The sequence below is a fragment of the Miscanthus floridulus genome, chromosome 10, assembly GCF_019320115.1.
Source record: "Miscanthus floridulus cultivar M001 chromosome 10, ASM1932011v1, whole genome shotgun sequence".
Taxonomy (NCBI): Eukaryota; Viridiplantae; Streptophyta; class Magnoliopsida; order Poales; family Poaceae; genus Miscanthus; species Miscanthus floridulus.
In genome coordinates, this window is record NC_089589.1 from 43,708,265 (window position 1) to 43,717,311 (window position 9,047).

At 53.1% G+C, this 9,047-nt stretch overlaps 1 long non-coding RNA gene across 1 annotated transcript in view; it reads right to left on the reverse strand.

The window, feature by feature from the left end:
- Positions 1 to 5,549, reverse strand: part of LOC136485726 (uncharacterized) — a 15,523-nt gene extending 9,974 nt beyond the window's left edge. The window contains exons 1-3 of the long non-coding RNA XR_010766531.1: positions 5,405 to 5,549; positions 4,679 to 4,829; positions 3,930 to 4,012 (exon numbers count right to left, since the gene is read on the reverse strand). This is a non-coding gene — a long non-coding RNA (uncharacterized lncRNA). The remainder of the gene's footprint in view (positions 1 to 3,929; positions 4,013 to 4,678; positions 4,830 to 5,404) is intronic.
- Between the last annotated feature and the right edge of the window lie 3,498 nt (positions 5,550 to 9,047).

Sequence of the window (9,047 nt, forward strand, 5' to 3'; positions counted from 1 at the left end):
TTGAGGCCTCGGCTCTGGCTCGCCGTACGGAGCAATCCACTCTGGCCTAGTGGGGTCTGTCATCGGGCGAAGGAGACTACCGTCGACAAGCGACTAGAGCATCTCCTCGGTGATGTCCGACGGATCCCAGGGGTCCGCCTCAACAACGACGATGTCGCCGGCCATGGGTGCGATGGAGGAATCAGGTGCAGCGGTGAGTTTCTTCTCTCCCTCCCATGCTCTCGCTTTTTTCTCGCTTTCTCCCTAGGCTCGCTCTTCTCTCCTCTTCTTCTCGGCACCCGCTGCTCTAGCGACGGCTCGACGAAGGCGGCGCTAATGCAGGCAAGGTAAGACAAGGAGGGGCAAGACTCCTCGGGTATTTATGTAGGAAGGAGGTGAAACGAAAGGGTGATGAAATCAGGGAAGTTTTCCCCCCGTCTGGCATAGTTAACCACGAGCCAATTTCATTGGCCCACGCGCCCACATCTCCCGCATTAAATGCGAGGACAGTTATGTCCCATCCACCACGTCATGCTTGGCCACTACGGCAGCAGGCGTCATTTCGCCTCCCCATGAAACCGCCTCAAAAGGTGCACCACCCGCTGTCGAGCCAATAGGGAAGATATTCCCCGCGGCCTATTCCTTTCGTATGAAGGAACCGGGCTCTGAACCTATTATGATCTAGGGGTTCGAAGGCTGGGCCCCAAAGGGTTTCGACAGCCGCCCTAGGGTAACAGAGTCAGGGACGACCGTGGGCGAGCCCATACGGGGCCAAGGCCCAAGCAAGCGAAACGCTTGGGATGCCCAAAGTTGTGTCCGAGACCGGAGGAAAGTCTCCGAATGGGATCCCACCGTAGGGAGGCACCGAGCCACCGAGGCCTAGCGAACGGCCTTGGCACCCACTAGAGACATCCTCTAGTACTCTTGGAGTGTGTCTCTGCACCACTAGACGTCCCCTAGCGAACGAGGTACGGGCCTCCACTCGGACTACCCGATAATAGCTCACCGGAAGTGCCACCGCTTGTGCCCATCGAGGGTAGCGAGACACATTCCACCCCTCCTTTCAAGCGAAAAGGAAGCGCGAGGGTCGCACAAAAAGTCAGGGGAACCCCCGACGGCCTTCTCGTTTTATGCAGAGGCTAGGGGGCTCTTCCTGCAACCTTGCCGAGACCCAGCGACCCCAGCTCGCACTCAAAGGGGCTCGGCAAAACAAGCCCTCCTTCCGAGCGAAAAGGAAGCGTGAGGGTCATACAAAAAGACAGGGGAGTTCCTGACGGCCCTCTCACCCTGTGCAGAGGCTACGGGGCTCTTCCTACAAATACGCCAAGACCCCACAACTCGGGCCCGCGCCCAAAAGGGGCCTCGGCAAACAAACCCTCACGCGCGAGGGGCATATAAAAAGTCAGGGGAACTCCCGACGGCCCTCTAGCTCTGCGCGGAGGCTAGGGGCTCTTCCTACAACCTTGCCGAGACCAGAATGGGCTCGGCAAACAAACCCTTCGTCCGAACGAAAAGGATATGTGAGGGGTAGATGAAAAAGTCAGGGGACCCCCGACCGCCCTCTTGCTCCAGGCGGAGGCTCGGGGGCTCCTCTTGCACCCAAAGACCAAGACAAACGGTTCAAGGCCATGCTAGAGGTTTCATTACAAAACACGATAAAGGGCACCGAGCCCGTTACGGTCCAGGGGTTCGAAGGCTGGGCCTCCAAGAGGTTTTCGACAGCCGCCCCCAGGGCAACAGAGTCAGGGACGACTTCGGGGCGAGCCTACGAATGGCCTAGGCCCGAGCGAACAGTCGCTCGGGGCGTCCTAAGTCGTGTCCGAGACCGGCAGGGAAGTATCCGAATGGGATCCCACCGTAGGGAGGCATCGAGCCACCGAGGCCCAGCGAACGGCCTCAGCACCCACTAGAGAAACCCTCTGGTACTATTGGAGTGCGTCTCTGGACCGCTAGCCATCCCCTAGCGAACGGGGCTTGGGCCTCCACTCGGACTACCCGATAATAGCTCACCGGAAGTGTCCACGCTCGCGCCCATCGAGGGTAGCCTGGCACATTCCACCCCTCCTTCCGAGCAAAAGGAAGCGTGAGGGTCATACCCAAAGTCAGGGGGCCCCTGGCGAACCTCTCGCTCCGTGCGGAGGCTAGAGGGCTTTTTCCTGCAACCTCGCCGAGACCCCTGCAACCCGAACTTGCGCTTATGGGCTCGGCAAATGCAATAAGAACTAATCACTCAAACGTGAAAATGGAGAAAGCCCCTGGAAGAGTAACTTCACTCCTCTAGGGGCTCGGGGGCTACACCCGGCGGGTGCGCTCGCGCGCACCCACCGGAACCTCAAAAAACAAACCCCAACTCCTACGGAGCAGGTATAAACCCAGCCGCGGCAAACCCTCAGGGAGAGTGCACGCACTCCCCCCGAGGCTCGGGGGCTACTGTCGAGTACCTTAGAACGGGGTACCCCAAGCAAACATCAAATGGGTCGCTAAAGTCCCATCTAAAAAATAAAGCTAGAAGGTAAGCCATGGGCCCCTCACCTGCCATGATCGGGCCCACTGGGTCCTCCTCCTCCTCGCCTCGAGCCTCGAGCAGGAGGTCTCGGCATCCTGACACAAACTCCGCCTCGCGCGAGGCTCCCCAGGGAAGGCCTCGGCAGGGAGCGCCGTCTCCGCCTCGCCCGAGGCTCTCCACGGAAGGCCTCGGCAGGGGGTGCATTCTCCGTATCGCGGGAGGCCTCGGCAAGGAGCCCGATCTCCGTCTCGCGCGAGGCCTCATTCTCCGTCTCGCGCGAGACCTCATTCTCCGTGTCGCCCGAGGCCGGGTCGTCCGCAGCCCGTCACCCCCCGCCTCGACCGACCCTCCAGACAACACGTCATGTCTCATTAATGCTTAACAACTCCCGCAATCTCAGCCGGACGACGGCTCAACGCCACAGAATGGCCGACGCGACCCGAGGTCGCATCAGCGCCATACCGGCCAGGACAGGGCACAGCGGGGATTACCGGCCACTGTGTCCTAACACTGTGGCCACGATCAGCGCCATACCGGCTGGGACAGGGTACGGCGGGGATTACCGGCCACTGTGTCCTAACGCTGTGCCCACGATCAGCCGCCCGCTCGAGGCCTCGGCACTGTACACCAAGGTCTCGGCGATCTTGGGGTTCGCGCCTGCCGAGACCTCTCCACCGCGGTGCAGCCTCGGCACCGACCAAGTCTTGGCTCGCGCACAGTCCGTCCACAGTGGCTTGCACATTCACCACCACACCCACTCCGAGGCAGTCCCGGGGTTCCCACGACGCACAGAATCTGATGGGACGACCACGCCGCTCCAGTGCTCCAAGGACGGACCACTCCGACGACCACGCCGCCACAGGAACAGACTACAGGGCCCGGACACGCTGCCTCTGTTCACACGACACCGTATAAGTTAGCTCATGTACCATCCTTGTCCTCCCTTCAGGCTATAAAAGGAGAGGACTTCGGCCGTTTTGAGGGACGGAAGGAGAACACCTTGTAACACACACACACGCGCACATCCCTGCCGCCTGAGAGCAACGCCTCAAGCGGCCCGCACGACACCCTGCCGAGACCTGGGACCAGCTCCCTCTCTCCCTTAGCTTGTAACCCCCCTACTACGAGCACTTCGGTGCAAGGAATACAAGATCGACCTCTCAGACTAGACGTAGGGCCTCGATTGCCTGAACCAGTATAAACCTTGTGTCTCTTTGCATCACCATCCGGAATCGGGAGTACGCAGAACAAATTCACTGGTTGGTTGAGGACCCCCCGGTCCGAAACACCGACACCATGGCATCAATTTCTTCTTCTGGCATTTTTAAAAGAACATGATAAAGATATAGCAGCTCTCCACAGCATATGCATTCTCCGAAGCCACGCCACAAATTTATTTTACAGACTTTGCATCAAAAGTCTAGTGAGCAGTGTTATACTCTACCTTCCAACAATGGCTTTGATCTGAGGGTCAAGCTCAATTCTGTACTTGTTCAGATAAGCATTCAGTCCATCTGTTCCAAGTACCTGACAATAAAAGGATGTAACAATAATTAGCACTGGGGCTTCAAACAGTTGTGCAGCCAAACTGTTGGTTTCTAACTGCAAAGGGAGCAAACTGCAGTAATCTAATGCTTGTATCCAGAAAACAGAACAGTTAGGCAATCATAGACAAATTCACTATAGATTTAGAGTAGGGATAAACATTCTCCTATGAGAAAATATTGTACACAAGGAGCAATCAAACATAGCAATATTCTATTCAATAGCCTATGTATACATGCATTCAGTTAAGAACTGCAAGTAACACGAGCTCCAGCCTTGTGTTTATTTTGAACTTCCTAAATAAATGTCAGAAACATTCCTAAATAAAAGGGTTAGCCTTGTGTCTTGAATCAAGGACTAACAGACCTATGCCCAGAATACAGGCATTTCTGAACAAAAAGTGTTTGTCTGATGCCGCTACTTGCTACACTACCTGTACATGCATAGGTGGAGACAATATCTGATTGACTAAAAGGAAGAATGGGTCAAAACAGTGGCAGGAAATTGGCAACCTATAAACATTACTAGACATTCTATCTATGTGCAGGTCCTTTCCATCCACCAAATTATATATTGCGGACATGTCAGTGACATTCATAAATGTAAGAATCAGAAGTAATTGTCAGGAACTGGCTGAGAATGTCTCACCAAATGCAGCCTGTGCAAAAGCTACACATATCTGTTGTATCTCCTGCCTGGCATAGCCTCATGAAGTTTCACTAGGATCCAATTCCAGAGTAATGAACATGTGTACAATTTTCAGAAATAAGCTATAGTCGATGATATTATCCCCTAGCGTCTGTCCCAACAGTCATGAACAATGATATGTCAGAAATGGTTCTAAACTTCAAGTGTAATTTAGGAATATTGAGGAAGATTGAAACCCCTCCAACCGGACGCCATAACTAGTGGTGAAAAATTGAGAACAATATTTTTTTTCCTTTTTCAGTTGAGAACATTGAGGAAGATACATTTTGATCTAATAATGAACTATATCAATATTTATCACAGTAAGAAAGAAAAAACAAATGGAACATAACCATCAATTTACTCAATATTAATTCAGCCTCGGTATTGTTAGCACTGGAACAAAACCAGAAGATAACCAGAAGCACTAAATATACAAATCCAGAATAAATATCTAAAACCAGAAGCACGATTTGACCTGTACAAAATAATAATTGCAATATACAATTCCATGGTGATGGGCGCATACTCCTTATCCTAACCACTGGAGATATTGGAGATGATCTAGAGTGACACTTTCTATAAGCATTTTCACAAACAGGTGGTGAGCATGAGACATTGGCATTCATAGATTCAACAAAGTGAACCAGATTAAGTGCAGACCGGAACTGGATGTAGGTTGCTGACCTGCGCATGAGCCGGGGCAGGAGGAGCCAGAGCGAGATGGGGAAGCAGAGCTGGAGTCGGAGTTAAGGAGGGCGCGGGCAGTTTGGCCTCCACAGGCTGCTGGCGCCGCGGCGGGGCGGCGGATGGAGGCGAGCCGCGAGAGCGACGCGGCTGGGTGGCGGTGTGAACGTGTGCTCACCGCTCCACGAGTACCAACACCTGGCGGTGTGAGCGCGACGCGGCTGGGTGACGCTAGACAATTTTTTTATCCGGTTTAACTTTTTTTTTATTACAGGCTCACGACACCGATGGTTAGAATTTGGTGGTCCTAACGATTGATATCGTGAGCCCATAGTTAAAAAAAAGTTAAACCCCATAAAAAATCTCGAGCGTCACATATGGCGGATGTATCTCGATGTGTGACTAAGAGTGAGATGGTTAAGGTTTAGTCCCACATCGTGTAGCGATATTGGAGGAGCACAACATATAAGGCCAGAGAACCCCCACCTATCAGGCTAGTATTTTGGGTTGAGTAAGGCCCATGACTTTATATGTTGTCAGCTCCGGTGGACCTGGAACCTATGTGAGTGCAGGCTCGTAACAAGCCGGGCCGACTGCAAGCCAGCTTCAAGAGCGAGAACTCAGTGGTCACCACCGGTTCCAACACTGAGCGTCACCCCGATATGTGACTATGAGAGAGATTATTGGGGTTTAGTCCCACATCGAATATCGATGGTGGGGGAGAACAACATGTAAGGTGGGTTACAGTTTAACCTATTAAGCTAGTCTTTTAGGTTGAGTAAGGCACAAAGACCTTATATGTTGTTAGCTTCGATGGAACTGGGACCTGTGGGAGTGCGGGCTCGTAACGAGCCGGACTGGCTGCAAGCCAGCACCAAGACCAAGAACTCGATGGTCACCACTGGTTTCAACAGTGACTAGGTGTTGGCCTTGGCCATAGGCGGAGGCTCGTGCTCGATGGCGGCATCGGAGCCACGCAGGCTCGAGCGGTCTCATGTGTGCATGACGGTGGAGCGCGGAGATGGTGAGGCGGCGGCCAGGAGCTCTGAACGGCGAGGCTGTGCCAAGACTGGGGTTTTTGGGTCAGTGCATGTGCGGTTGCTACCATAATGGCATGCAACGGTCCCATGGTCATTTGCCATGGTCGTGGTTGGCCACAGGCGAGGAAAGATGGGGCCTAAGCCGGTTAAGGTGTTGGATTTAGTCCCACATCGTGTAGCAATGATGCGGGAGCACAATGTATAAGGTGGAAGAACCTCTACCTATCAGGCTAGTCTTTTTTATTGAGTAAGACCCAAAGGCCTTATATGTTATCAGCTCCGGTGGGCCTAGGACCTGTGCAAGCTAGCTCCAAGATCGAGAACTCGTTGGCCACCACCGGTTCCAATAGTCATGCGTCGGGCGAGACCAGGGCCAAGGTGAACGTGAGCGATGAGGCGACTAAGCCATTCCTGTGCAGGTGTCCGAGGTTGCATCGGCACGTGTGCGTGTCGATGCTGGTGCCGGACGCCGTGCGATGGCTCATGCAGTGTTCGTGGCTGAGTAGCACGGGGCCATGGTTACGGGCGAGCGCAAGGCATGTACACAAGAACGATGGTGGCGTCCCTCGCAGGTGCTTGGTGAAAGGCCCAAGGGCTCGGTGTGTGTTCTCGTGGAGCCGCCATGCTCGTGCTTGAGCGTGCCAGCATGCTAGTGAGTTGCCACAATGGCGGCAGCCATGAAAGGTACCGCCTTGGTTTTCTTGGGACCGGTGTGTGTGCGCTACTCGTGTGCGTGACGACGTTCGGTCATGCAGCGACCATGGGTGGCCATCGGCGTGGCACCGCGCTCCTGCAGGGAACATGCTGACTCAAAGGTAGGGACATGCATGGGAGGACGAGTTCGGCGAAAAAAGGAAGGGCCGGGGTACTTGCCGAATGCGAACGCGAACGCGATTGACCTCGCCGAGAAGGCTTTTCTACAAGTGAATCGAGAACACAAGCAAGAACGGGATGAACGCAATCTGAAATTAAAAATAAATGAGGTTTATGACAACGAGAAGGAGTTCAAGTCTTTATTCGAAAGGACTAATTGTCAAAGGCGAACAAGATCAAGAACATGGGCTCTGGTTCACAGCAAGCGGCCTTGGTGGCATAGTTACAGCAAAACGACGTCTGTTGTTTCACAAGGAAATCAAGAACTAAACAAAACCCAAATCCTAATGAGAGTGACAGCAGTATAATATAGAGTCTAGGGCGTCACCCCCTAGACGTGCCCCTAATGGACCCAAACACGATACACGGTCCAACAGACCAAAAGACGGTGTCGCAGCACCCTAGCAGATTCTGGATGCTGATTGTTTCAACGATTCTCATTGATTCCAAAAGGCTTTTGACGTGAGACCACTTGCATTGGCTTCCTTATCTAATTAGATTTCCATCCATATGTGGATCGTCGAAAATGAAGCCTAGACGTGTCTGTGTGACCAGTTTATGATAGGCTGGTCATGGAACCCGAGATGGGCTCCAACTTCAGTTGGACTGGGCCTCCACCATGAGAAAGATGAATTGGGCTAATTGTAAATTTTCTTGCAATAATCAAATCCTACGGATAGCCCAAATAACCCCTTGTGCCTAGAAAAGTGTTTATATCAAACTAATGCACAACAACCTCGCAACCTATGTTCCAAACTTACTCTAGCAAGCAATTCTATGGATGTAAAATAAGTATTGAATTGCTCAAAGTAAATACTCAAAGTAAGTGCTCAAAGTAAATAGAGAGAGAAAGGAACGCGGCGATGTTTTGCTGAGGTATCGGAGAGTCGCCACTCCCCACTAGTCCTCGTTGGAGCACCCGCGCAAGGGTGTAGCTCCCCCTTGATCCGCGCAAGGATCAAGTGCTCTCTACTGGTTGATTCTTCGACACTCCGTCACAGCGAATCACCCAAAGCCGCTCACAACTTGAGTTGGGTCACCCACAAGCTCCGCCGGGTGATCACCAAGCTCCCAATCACCACCAAGCCGTCTAGGTGATGGCGATCACCAAGAGTAACAAGCACGAACTCTCACTTGACCACGCGAAGCCTAATGAGAAGATGGATGCACACTTGTCTACTCTTGATTCACTAATGAGGTTTCACTCTTGGATTCTCAAATCACAAACACCTCACTAGGACCTTGCTCTTCTTGGCACTCACAAACATGTTTCTCAGCTGTTGGAATGAGCAAAAGTGACTTCACTCACGAGTGGAGCTTCTATTTATAAGGCAGCCTGAAAAACGAACCGTTATGAGCTTCTGCGGGGTGACTGGACGCTCCGATCGTTTTGACCGGACGCTCCGGTCAGTTCAACCCGCGCAACAGTTTTCACGTGATGATCGGACGCTGTCAGGGTTTGGTCAGCACTGACCGGACGCGTCCGGTCGCTCTTGGACGCTTACTGTAAACGACCGGACGCTGGATACTCAGGGTCCGGTCACCACTGACCGGACGCGTCCGGTCGCACTTTCTCAAGTCTGGACCCTTACTGGAGTCGACCGGATGCTGGCCCTCAGTGTCCGGTCACACGACCTTCCAGCGTCCGGTCACACCAGACTTGTTCTTCACGGTCAAATGAACTGACCGGACCCTGCGGCCAGCGTCCGGTCGCACCGGAGCCAGCGTCC